This window comes from Pleurodeles waltl, chromosome 4_1 (genome assembly GCF_031143425.1).
Source record: "Pleurodeles waltl isolate 20211129_DDA chromosome 4_1, aPleWal1.hap1.20221129, whole genome shotgun sequence".
NCBI classification, from domain to species: Eukaryota; Metazoa; Chordata; class Amphibia; order Caudata; family Salamandridae; genus Pleurodeles; species Pleurodeles waltl.
In genome coordinates, this window is record NC_090442.1 from 252,542,047 (window position 1) to 252,554,396 (window position 12,350).

Consider the following 12,350-nt stretch of genomic DNA (forward strand, 5'->3'; position numbering starts at 1 on the left):
CTGTCCCTGTTTCTTTCTTTATGACTTGCTTTACAAGGAGGAGGTGCCCGTTTATATTGGGGGTCCGTCGATATCTGATGAAAGTACTAAGCCTTGCCGGGTAATTGATTGAGGGCTGGACAAACTGAAATATGGGCTTGTCATCATAAACCTGCTATTACTTTGTAGTGAAAATATGTGAATGGTCAACTGTAAAATAAGGAATGTTTGCCTAAAGCATAATATTTTGTATAAAAGAGAAGGTTAGCTTTGCAAAGAGAGCAGTCTCCTGAGAATATACACCGTGTTGTACTTCTAGGATACCTGTTACTGGCTGCAGCCAATAAACAAGATCTTTGACTTCACCAAGAAGACTCTGTGTTTCTGTAGTCTGAAACAGGAAGGACTCGAAGTCTTAGGGTGTGTTCCCTGGCACCACTGGGTTCTGAAAAACCCAGTACTTCAGGGCGGAGATCAGCAGGCAGCAGGACAGCACAACGAGACAGAGCAGCAGTTCCAGGGAACAGTGAATCCTGGCAAGATGGTGATCCTGGCACACAGCAGTCCTTACTCCAGCAGGTTTCTTCAATCCAGAAGTGTACTGATTTTAGTGGATAAGACACCCAGTGCTTATACTGACCAGCGCCTTTGATGTGGGGGATGACTTCAAAAGGTTTCTGTGAAGCGCGCAGGTCCCCCTTTCAGCTCAGCCCCAGCTCCAGACTACCAGTGGAGGGTAATCAGCTGCTTTGAGTGGGCTCTGGCCAGTGCCGTTTGAAATGTAAGTGGGGGCCCTTTCAACCTCCGCCCCAGGAAGACCCATCAGCATGCAGATGAATGCAGATGCAGTTGAGTATCCTGTGTTGTGGGTGTCTGAAGGGATGCACAAGTGTAGCTGTCATCTAGCCCAGGCCAGATGTAGATTGACGACAGGCTGTAGGCACACAGAACAGCAAGGGCAGAAAAATGCCCACTTTCTAAAAGTGGCATTTCTAAAATACAAATAATAAATCCAACTTTACCAGTAAAGAGGATTTGTCATTACCATTCCAATGACGCTAAACATCATGTAGCTACTCCTCTCTGATCAGGAATTACAGCTTTAAACTATTCTAAGGAATTCCTAATGCTGTCCGAGGAGAGGAGCAGGCCTGGCAGTAATGAAAAATGACTTTGGGAGTTTTTCATTGCTAGTGCATATAAAACTAAAAAGTACATGTTCTGTTTTTTACGTACATGACACCCTGACCTATGGTTTTGAGTGCCAAGTCAAGGTGGCAGTGAGACTGCAGACACAGGGGGTCATTCTGACCTTGGCGGTCCATGACCGCCATGGCGGAGTGCGGCGGAAGCACCGCCAACAGGCTGGCGGTGCTTCCTGGGCGATTCTGACCGCAGCGGTAAAGCCGCGGTCGGAAAAGGGGAGCCGGCGGTTTCCTGCCGGTTTCCCGCTGGCCCAGGGAACCCGCCATGGCGGCGCTGCTTGCAGCACCGCCATGGGGATTCCGACCCCCTTCCCGCCAGCCTGTTTCTGGCGGTGTCCACCGCCAGAACCAGGATGGCGGGAACGGGTGCCGTGGGGACCCTGGGGGCCCCTGCACTGCCAATGCCACTGGCATGGGCAGTGCAGGGGCCCCCTAACAGGGCCCCACAAAGATTTTCACTGTCTGCTTAGCAGACAGTGAAAATCGCGATGGGTGCCACTGCACCCGTCGCACCCCTTCAACTCCGCCAGCTCCATTCCGAGCCGGCTTCATTGTTGAAGGGGCTGTCCCGCTGGGCCGGCCGGCGGTCTTCTGGCGGTCGCCCGCCGGCCCAGCGGGAAAGCCGGAATAGCCGCTGCGGTCTTTGGACCGCGGTGCGGTCTTTCGGCGGGAACCGCTTGGCGGGCGGCGACTGCCGACCGCCGCGGTCAGAATGACCGCCACAGACTCTGCAGTGGCAGGTCTGAGACATGTTTACAGGGCTACTTAAATTGGTGGCTCAATCAGTGATGCAAGCCCACTAATGGCATCTAAATTATTGTATTGGTCATATGTATGTGGTATATCACTTTACAAGGGATTTACATATTCATTAAATATGCCAATTGTGCATACACCAATGTTACCATGCTTAGAGGAGAAGAACATGCACTTTACCACTGATTACCAGTGGTAAAGTGCTCAGAGTCCTAAGGCCAACAAAATGTTACAGCAACATTGCAAAGGCAAAAAGTCTGGGGTAAGACCACCCTAAGGATGCCAGGTGTAACACTTAGTGAGCATAAGTTGTGTGACCCCTTGAATGCTGTCCTTAATGCTAGAACATTTGCAGCATCAGGCACCGGAGGTGGCAAGCAAGAGAGATTTCCTTTATTATCTTCATCAGAATCGTCACTTGCAAAGTCAATTGGGAGTCTCTAACAGATTGTTAGATTATGCAGCATAGCACAGGTGGATATTGTTTTTGCAGCATATTGCTGGATAATACTCTAGGGCACCCCCACTTTTGTTCAGAGATCGGAATCTGCGTTTAAGTAAACAAATGTCCATTCAATAATGTTCCTTGTTTGCCTGTGAGCAGCATTGTACTTCCTTTGTTTAGCGGTTCGGGGATAAAAGTAAAAAGTTGTTTTAGAATTTTTGAAATACCCAAATGTGGACAAATCTATCTTCAAAGTCCCCTTTTAAAAGCTGTTTATATAGTATGCATTGTGTGAATATGTTGGAGATGTAGGAGGTATGAATGCTCCCTCAGTATCAAGTATCTAGTCTGCTATCAGACATGTGGTATTACATACTCCATGTATATTTAAAGAATGTTAGCTCTTTCTATTGCGACCCACATACTCTGTTTCATGGGGTGGTTCAACTACCATCTACACATACAATCACTTGGTTAACATGCTATTCTATAGTATTGGATTTTGGTAGCCTCTGACTAAGCATGGGTACTTGGCAATGTAATGTGAAAATGAATGCAATCTAGCCAACACTGTGTCAAGAACATTTGCAAAACCTCTGCACAAAATACTCTGATGTTATCCTTCCAGCAACTGCAGCAGCGTACTGACAGCTGCCAGGAACTAAGGGCCACATGTAGCATCTTTCAGATTTGCGACCTGCAAATTGCGAATCAGAGCGACTTGCAATTTGCGAGTCGCAAATCCGAATATTGGATGGTGTGCCTGACACCATCTGCGATTCGCAAGGGGGTTGCAAATGCCCACCTCATGAATAATCATGAATTTGCGACCCCCTTGCGAGTGGCAGCCCTCACAGGGATGGTGGCCTGCTGCAGACAGCAGACCACCATGTATGTGGCTGCTTTTCAATAAAGCTGTTTTCTTTTTTTTTTGTAATGCAGCCCGTTTTCCTTAAAGGAAAACGAGATGCATTACAAAAATGAAAAATGAAACGTTTTCGTTTAATTTTTTCTGCTCTGAAAAAATGTTTACAGTGACATTCACAACGGGGAAGGGGTCCCGTGGGGACCCCTTCCCTTTTGCGAATGGGTTACCACCTATTTGAAATGACTGCAAAATGTGATTGGTTTGCGACCGCGTTCGCGGTCTCAAACCAATCCTACATTGCACTGCAACTCGCAATTAGTAAGAGAACACCCCTTCCTAATTGCGAGTTGCAAACCCATTTTGCGATTCGGTAACCAGGTTACCGAATCGCAAAACGGGGTTTGTGCATTGCGATGTGCCTTTTGTACGTCCCAAACAGCGTAATTCGCTGTTTGCGACGTGCAAAAAGCTTGCTACATGTGGCCCTTAAAGATGCATTATAGACAAAACTTGAAAGTACAACTGTTGTGTGTAGACCTGCTCAATACAGGTCCCAAATCATTAATTAGACTTAGAATGACTTCTAAACCTGTACAGAGCATAAACCTTTTGGTTTGTTTGTTCAAATTGAGTCACTAACGAACACCCGCATTTATAGTTTCTTTTTCAGTGGATAGGTGACAGTAAATATGAGGAAAAAATGCTTTTGTAATTTGCAGGTTTTCCTCATATTCTTAGTTACTCCACATTTGCGGTGAATGTGCGCTATTCTCACTTCAAAGAATATGGGGGGGGGGGGGTGTTTCGGGGTAAAACGTGCACTTAATGTGCGGAAAAATGACGGACAATATCTCCGCCATTTCTCCGCGCAATAGTCCCTTCCCGCCTGTTTATGTAAGATCCATTGAGCGGGGTGGGAGGACAATCAGCTGCACAAACAACCATGCATTTATTTTTAAGATGTCTCCCATGCCCAGTCCACGCTGAAGTAAAGCTAATGGGAGGGGGAAGTTTTGTACCGCCTTAACAGGGATACAGGTAATGGCTTCAGGCTCCCAGCACCTTGCAGTCCAGGGCCCACAGCATTTACTAAAGGCTGCCAAATTGTGTTTATTTTTGTTGTTGGGCTCGGGTGGGGAGGTCAATATATTTTTAACCCCTTCGCTGCCAGGCCTTTTCCCCCTCAGGTGCCAGGCCTTTTTTTGGCTATTTAGGGCAGTGCGCGCTTAGGCCCTCATAACTTTTTGTCCACATAAGCTACCTGCGCCAAATTTGCATCCTTTTCCAACATCCTAGGGATTCTAGAGGTACCCAGACTTTGTGGGGTCCCCTGAAGGAGACCAAGAAATTAGCCAAAATACAGTGAAAAGTTTTTTTTTGTTGTTTTTTTTTAAATGGGAAAAAAAGGGCTGCAGAAGAAGGTTTGTGTCTTTTCCCCTGAAATTGGCATCAACAAAGGGTTTGCAGTGAGAAAATCACCAGCTTCCCAGCTTTCAGGAACAGGCAGACTTGAATCAGAAAACCCAATTTTTCAACACAATTGTGGCATTTTACTGGAACATACCCCATTTTTACGATTTTTTGTGCTTTCAGCCTCCTTCCAGTCAGTAACAGAAATGGGTGTGCAACCAATGCTGCATCCCAGAAACCTAAACATTTCTGAAAAGTAGACAACATTCTGAATTCAGCAATGGGTAATTTGTGTAGATCCTACAAGGGTTTCCTCCAGAGAATAACAACTGAAATGAAAAAATATTGAAATTGAGGTGAAAAAAACAGCCATTTTTCTCTACGTTTTACTCTGTAACTTTTTCCTGCAATGTCACATTTTTGAAAGCAATATACCATTACATCTGCTGGACTCTTCTGGTTGCGGGGATATATTGGGCTTGTAGGTTCATCAAGAACCCTAGGTACCCAGAGCCAATAAATGAGCTGCACCCTGCAGTGGGTTTTCATTCTACAATGGGTATACAGCATTTCATTTGCTGAAATATAAAGAGTGAAAAATAGGTATCAAGAAAACCTTTGTATTTCCAAAATGGGCACAAGATAAGGTTTTGAGGCGCAGTGGTTATTTGCACATCTCTGAATTCTGGGGTGCCATTACTAGCATGTGAATTACAGGGCTTTTCTCAAATAGACGTCTTTTTTACACACTGTCTTATATTTGGAAGGAAAAAATGTGGAGAAAGGCAAGGGGCAATAACACTTGCTTTGCTATTCTATGTTCCCCCTAGTCTCCTGATAAAAATGGTACCTCACTTGTGTGGGTAGGCTTAGCTCCCGCGACAGGTAATGCCCCAAAACACAACGTGGACACATCACATTTTCCCAAAGAAAACAGAGGTGTTTTTTGCAAAGTGCCTACCTGTGGATTTTGGGCTGTAGCTCAGCCGGCACCTAGGGGAACCTACCAAACCTGTGCATTTTGGAAACTAGGGACCTAGGGGAATCCAAGACGGGGTGACTTGTGGGGCTCTCACCAGGTTCTGTTACCCAGAATCCTTTGCAAACCTCAAAATGTGGCTAAAAAACACTTTTTCCTCACATTTCGGTGACAGAAAGATCTGGAATCTGAGAGGAGCCACAAATTTGCTTCCACCCAGCGTTCCCCCAAGTCTCCCGATAAAAATAGTAACTCACTTGTGTGGGTAGGCCTTGTGCTTGCAACAGGAAATGCCCGAAACACTATCTGGACACATCAAAATGATCAAATACAAGACTACCTGTTTTTGCTGGGGGCACCTGCGTTTTTGGTCCTGGGCTCAGCAGCCATCTAGGGAAACCTATCAGGCACCTGCGTTTTTGGTCATGGGCTCAGCAGCCATCTAGGGAAACCTACCAAACCCAGACATTTCTGAAAACTAGACACCCAAGGGAGTCAAGGGAGGTGTGACTTGCGTGGATCCCCCAATGTTTTCTTACCCAGAATCCTCAGCAAACCTCAAATTTAGCTAAAACATCAAATTTTTCCCACATTTCTGTGTGGATCACCGCACCGGGACAAATTTCCTACCATCCAACGTTCCCCTGAGTCTCCCGGTAAAAATGATACCTCACTTGTGTAGGTGGGCCAAGTGTTTGTGACAGGGAAAAGCCAAAAACAGGTTGAAATTGAGGGGGAACCAAAGTGAGTCCAAAAGGGCAGTTTGAAAAGAAAAACATTTTTAGGCTGAGAAGTGCAGCAGAAATTTTATCGGTATAGATAAGACAATGCTGGTTGGTAGGAAATTTGTGGATTCCTGCAGATTCCAGAAGGTTCCATCAGAAAAATGTGTGCTTTCCAGCAAAGTTGCAGGTTTGCAGGGCATTGTGGGTAAGGAAATAGTGCAGGGTGCATGTGAAGCACACCACCCTGGAATCAACTAGATGTTTAGTTTTCAGATGTGTCTAGGTCTTGTGGATTTTTCTACATGGCAGCGTCCCAAAGTCCAAAAAGTGCAGCCCTCACCATTCCAAGTGGGACGATTTTGAGAGTTACCAAGCTCTCCTGGCCCAAATGTAAAACAAAAACAAAAAATAATCAAATGTCCTCTTGCTTGCCATGGGATAAGATGTTTAAGTGTGCGGGGGAGAGCTGAAAGACTGCGAGCCCCTTCAGTTCGGGTGGGGGCATAACCAGGCCCATACTGGTTGGTAGCCACCACCTCACTATTTTCTTTTATTTTTTTTATTCCCTGGCATCTAGTAGACTTTCTGTCCCCCCGGGGTGTGGATCAGGGGCAATTGCCCAATCTGCCCACTGGTGGGCAGAGCAACTTTGGCCAAAATTAATTGGGGTGGGGGTATGGCCATACCCCCAACCTCTTATTTTGAAAAATAAATCTTCCCTGGTCTCTGGTGGGCTTTCTGCCCCTCTTGGGGGCAGATGGGCCTTCCAAAAATAGGCCAATCCGACCCTAAGGGGGGCAGTTATGGCCAACAGTAATGTGCCCCCATGGGGAGAGACCCTTGCCCCAGGGGCTGCCCCCCGAACAAAACGCACACATACACACACACCAATCCATGGTGTCTAGAGGTTTCTGCCCCCTTTGGGGGCAGATTGGTCTAACAAAAATAGGCCGATCTGCCTCCAAGGGGGGCAGAAATGGCCTATGTACAATTTGCCCCCCAGGGGAGCGACCCTTGTCTAAGGGGTTGCTCCCCATACATAAAAACATAAAGTAATTAAAAAAATATGCATCCCTGGTGTCTAGAGGTTTCTGCCCCCCCGGGGGCAGATCTGCCTAATTATATTAGGCCGATCTGCCTCCAGGGGGGGCAGAAAAGGCCTAAAAATATTTTGCCCCCCCGGGGAGTGGCTTTTGCCAAAGGAGCCACTCCCCTTATGCTTTAGTATAAAAAAAAAATCCCTGGTGTCTTGTGGTTTCTGCCCCCGGGGTCAGATCGGCCTAATTATATTAAACCGATCTTCCCCCAGGGGGGCAGAAATGGGCTAAAAATAATTTGGTCCCCCGGAACCGACCCTTGCCTAAAGGGTCGCTCCCCAAACATAAACAAGTAAAAGTAAACAAAAAAAAATTATCCCTGGTGTCTAGTGGTTTTCTGCCCACCGGGGGCAGATCGGCCTAATAATTTTAGGTCTAAAAATCATTTGCCCCCCTGGGGAGCGGCCCTTGCCCAAGGTGCCGCTCCCCTTATGTGCAAGTGCGAAAAAAATAATAATCCCTGGTGTCTAGTGGTTTCTGCACCCAGTGGGGCAGAAATGGCCTAATAGTAATTTGCCCCACCGGGAGTGACCCTTGCCCAGGGGGTCACCCCCAAACGTAAAAAAAATTAAAAAACAATAAATAAAATTATCCTTGAGGCCTAGTGGATTTCTGCCCCCAGGGGGGGTAGAAATGGCCTAGAAATAATTTGCCCCCGAAGAGCGGCCCTTGCCCAAGGGGCCGCTCCTCTTATTTGAAATAGCCCCCCCCAAAAAATCCCTGGTGTCTAGTGGTTTCTGCCCCCCCCCCCCGGGGATAGAAATGTCCTAACAATAATTTGCCCCCCGGGGACGACCCTTGCCCAAGGGGTCGCTCCCCAAACATTAAAAAAAACAAGAAATACAATTATCCCTGGTGTCTAGTGGATTTCTGCCCCTCATAGGGGCAGATCGGCCCAACATTAGGCCGATATGCCCCCTGGGGGGGGCAGAAATGGCCTAGAAATAATTTGCCCCCCGAAGAGCGGCCCTTGCCCAAGGGGCCACTCCCCTTATTTGAAAAAAGAAAAAAAAAATCCCTGGTGTCTAGTAGCCATTTCGATCGGGCAGCAGAAATGCTCAGAGAGACATGAAAGGGAGAGGAAAGGCCTTTCCTCTCTGTTCATACCTCTCTGCCCCCTCCATGTGATCGGAGGAGAAATGCTTTTGCATTTCTCCTTCGATCGGGCACTGGAAGCTGAGCTTCCAGCTCCGGGGGAAGGCCTTTCGCGTGCTGACATCATCAGATGCCACAGGGAGGTTGTGGGGGGCGGGGTGTAAGGGGAAGCGATTCTCCTTCCATCTCTGCCCAAGAAAGGGGGGTGCTCGGCCATCTGGGGTAGCGCTAGCGCTCCCCCCGGGGCCCATAGCCGGACAAGCTGGTCTCGTTCAAGGGCGAGACCAGCTCGTCCGGGGCACCCAAGCGGTTAAAGGTCCGTCAGTGGTAGCGTTACTCACCACACAATCAAGCTGCATGATAAGAAATGTAGGAGCAAGGCTATGCTTCTTCCTTCCGCACACCAAGCACAAAATAACAAAATGCATGCACACAGCGTGTTTTGCAGAGATTGTTCACCAACACAAATGTCACAAAGAACTGCTAGTAGTGCAAACAAGGGCAACTCAGCATTCCCTTGTGGGCTTGGGAATCTATAATAGGTTCAACAAAAAGTGTCAACAAGGGATTTGTTTACATATCTAATTAAAACTTTTTTAAATTAATTTGTGATGTCCAGTTGTCAACCTGAATGATTGTACTTAATACAAAATAAATTAAAAATAAATATTGAATAAATCTCAAAAGGACTGTAGGGCCCTGACAGAACCCGTTTCAGGGGCCCAAGGGTATGCAGGAGCTACTCCACACATCAGTGGAGTTTGAGTCTTTTTTCTCAGTGGAGATGGAGTCTTTTTTCTCTTGATGTCTCGCTGCCTGCCTACTATGGATTCTGAGCAACAGGGCCAAATCCCCCTTCTGCACTTGACTTTCAGTTGTAGTCTAGTCGTTGAACAGCCAGAGGCTCCCAAAGGCTCCCACAAGGGGATGTGTGGATACAGATTAGTGAACATGATCTCACAAAGCAATAAATCATTGTCCAGCCAAATACTCAGTTTTACAACAAAAGAGAAGTCTTTTATTTCTATTGTTTACCACACAAAGGAAAAATACAACATGCACATACAACTACACAACCGTCCCCTGTGGTCGGGGCTCTAGTATCTCTCTGGTGGTGCCCTGTTCCACTCACTATATGTGTTAGCAATCATGGTTATTCCACATTCACTATAGGTAACATCCCCACTAGTAGTCCAAGTCTCAAGTGTCCACTATGATTCTTATTTAAAGTCAATAGTGTTCCAATGCATTAGTGCTTAATTTATCAGCAAAAAGTCTCCTGAGGATTCTCCTGAAGGGGTAAGTGTTCACACACTCCTGTTGCTGGGGGGAGATGGCTACGATTATCCTGGTCTGGGTCTTACACTTGGATGACAGTGGTCCTACTGCGTCCTCAGTCATCCAGTGGGAACGATCTGTCATAGTACTTGCTGCTTCTGATGACCTATAGGCCTTATCCGGCCTCATCAACACATCAAAGTTTTCCACAACAGCTCCTCCTAGCTTAAGGGGTTGGTGCACAAAGCTTTAGCCTTTACCGCATGGTTAAAAGCATTATGTTAAACATGTCCTTACAGCGAGAATGTCTTCAAAGCTACTTTCACTGTAGCAGGTTAGGCTCCTCCATAAGAAAACACTGGAATCAATTGTTCAGTACTAATCCTGCATCTTGGGAATGGGACTAGCTAGAAAAACTAATGAAACAACTATTTTTAATAGTTGTTAAAATACAATTAAATGGTGAACCCAGATTTGTTCTAATTATTACTGAAAAATAACCTTCAAAAAGTTACCTTTGCCCTTTCAGAAGTCCTCGGAAACTAAATCTGCATATTGTTCTACTACTTCGGCCAGCCAGTAATCAACAGTTAAATAGGCATGAATAAGGTGTGAACTTGCTTCCAGGAGCAAAACAATAGGCTGTCCTAAATGGCCAGAGATGACCCCTCAGAACCTGGCAAAATATGAAGAGGCTTGGAGGAAATTGTTACCATTAAAGTGTCCTGCCTGGATGTCACGTCATCCTTGACAGGCCTGCTGGGGCTTTTCATATGGCACTTAAGACGCACTTCAAGCAGGAGTACCCTGTCACATGCAAATGTTAGCTGACAGAAGGGCAGGGATATTTTGTTGTCTTCGCAGGTATTCAGGCCTATATTACAGTGGACTTCTTTTGACTTTACAGTGGCACAGCCTGTGTGGCAGGTCTCCTAAGCGTATTAATAACATTTGGAATGCACCTCAAAGGATTTTGGAGTTAGATGTTGGAAAGCACTGAGATCACCACAGTACACTCCCCACATACACACCCTGCCCTCAGAACCCAAGTTTAGTGTGGCCAAAGATTTTTGCCATCTTGAAAATCCCTAAATTGGGTAGGGTTAGCTCCAGAAACCTTTACCCAACTTGTTAGGGCATCCCCAATGGTCATTCCCACCCACTAGCTCGGGGTAGGCATAAATATCTACTTCCAGGAATCCACTTCAGAACACTACTGGACCCAAGGAAGATCAAAAGGGGGCTGAACCTGCTGTCTGTAACCTGAGAACAACCCTACAGATCTGGACCTGCTCTCCCTTTTGTATCCAGGACAACGAAGTGGACTCCACGGGTCATAAGGCTGACCTCCTGCTAAAGCTACAGGGACACAAAATGCTATAAGAGGTCTATTTCCACAACTGCCCAGCTGACCAGTGGCAACCAGAGATGGCTTGGACTCTCCTTTTGGGTTTGGCCTGCACCCTAAGGTTATAAAATTGTACTCGTACGGTGGATTGGGACTGAAATGATTTAAGTTAGAGGGTAACATTTTTGACCAGGAGGAACCTGGTTAGTGTATCTGACCCGCACTCCAATGCGGACAGCGTCAAATTGCGCCTAGGTCCTGTTCTACTGGGGTCTGAGCTAAGGTTTAATTAGTGACTTTATTGGTTCACCCTGTCAAGGACTGTGATTATTATTACTTGAGGTGGGTACTTAACCCCTTTCAACTAATAACCCAATTTCTAACCTGCTCTGGCAATACCATAGCAGAGGACTGCTTCTGAGAGCTATCCCTTGTGAACTTCAACTTTTGACCTCCCGTCCTGCGTGCTTCAATTCTCTTCCAACTGCTCTATCACATTTGCTGTTCTTTATCTTCCACCTAACTCCAGCTGTGCTTCAGACATTATTACCTTTTTAAACGTGAAATGATTGGGATTTAATTACATTTTATTAGCAAGAAATTTTAATCTACAAGGGGGTGATTTTTCTCATTCTAAGCAACTGAATTTTCAAAAGCTTTAGGCCCTCATTACGACCCTGGCGGTTGGTGATAAAGCGGCGGTAATACTGCCAACAGGCCGGCGGTAATAAATATGAAATTATGACCACGGCAAAAACTGCTCAGACAGACAGCCATTTTAACAAACCGACCGCCAGGGCAAAATCAACAGGCACCACGGCGGTAACCGTCTACAGCCAGACGGAAGACCATGTTCCACCCACTGAATTATGAGACACCAATCCACCACCTTTTCTGGGGTGGTACCAACGACATCAAAAGCCTGGCGGAAACAGATCTCAGAAGTCAAAGGACTCAACTGTGGAGACTCAGGGAAGAACCACGCCGCCATGGAGCCAGAGTTGCATGTGTTCCCCATGATCTTCTACCTTCTGCTCCATTACGAACATCACTGCCGGCGAAGACGACCACGGTGAGTATTGCTGCCTAGCACACAGGGGAGTGGGGGAGGAAAAAGAGAGTGACACACACACACGCAACACCCCCACCCCCAACACCATACACA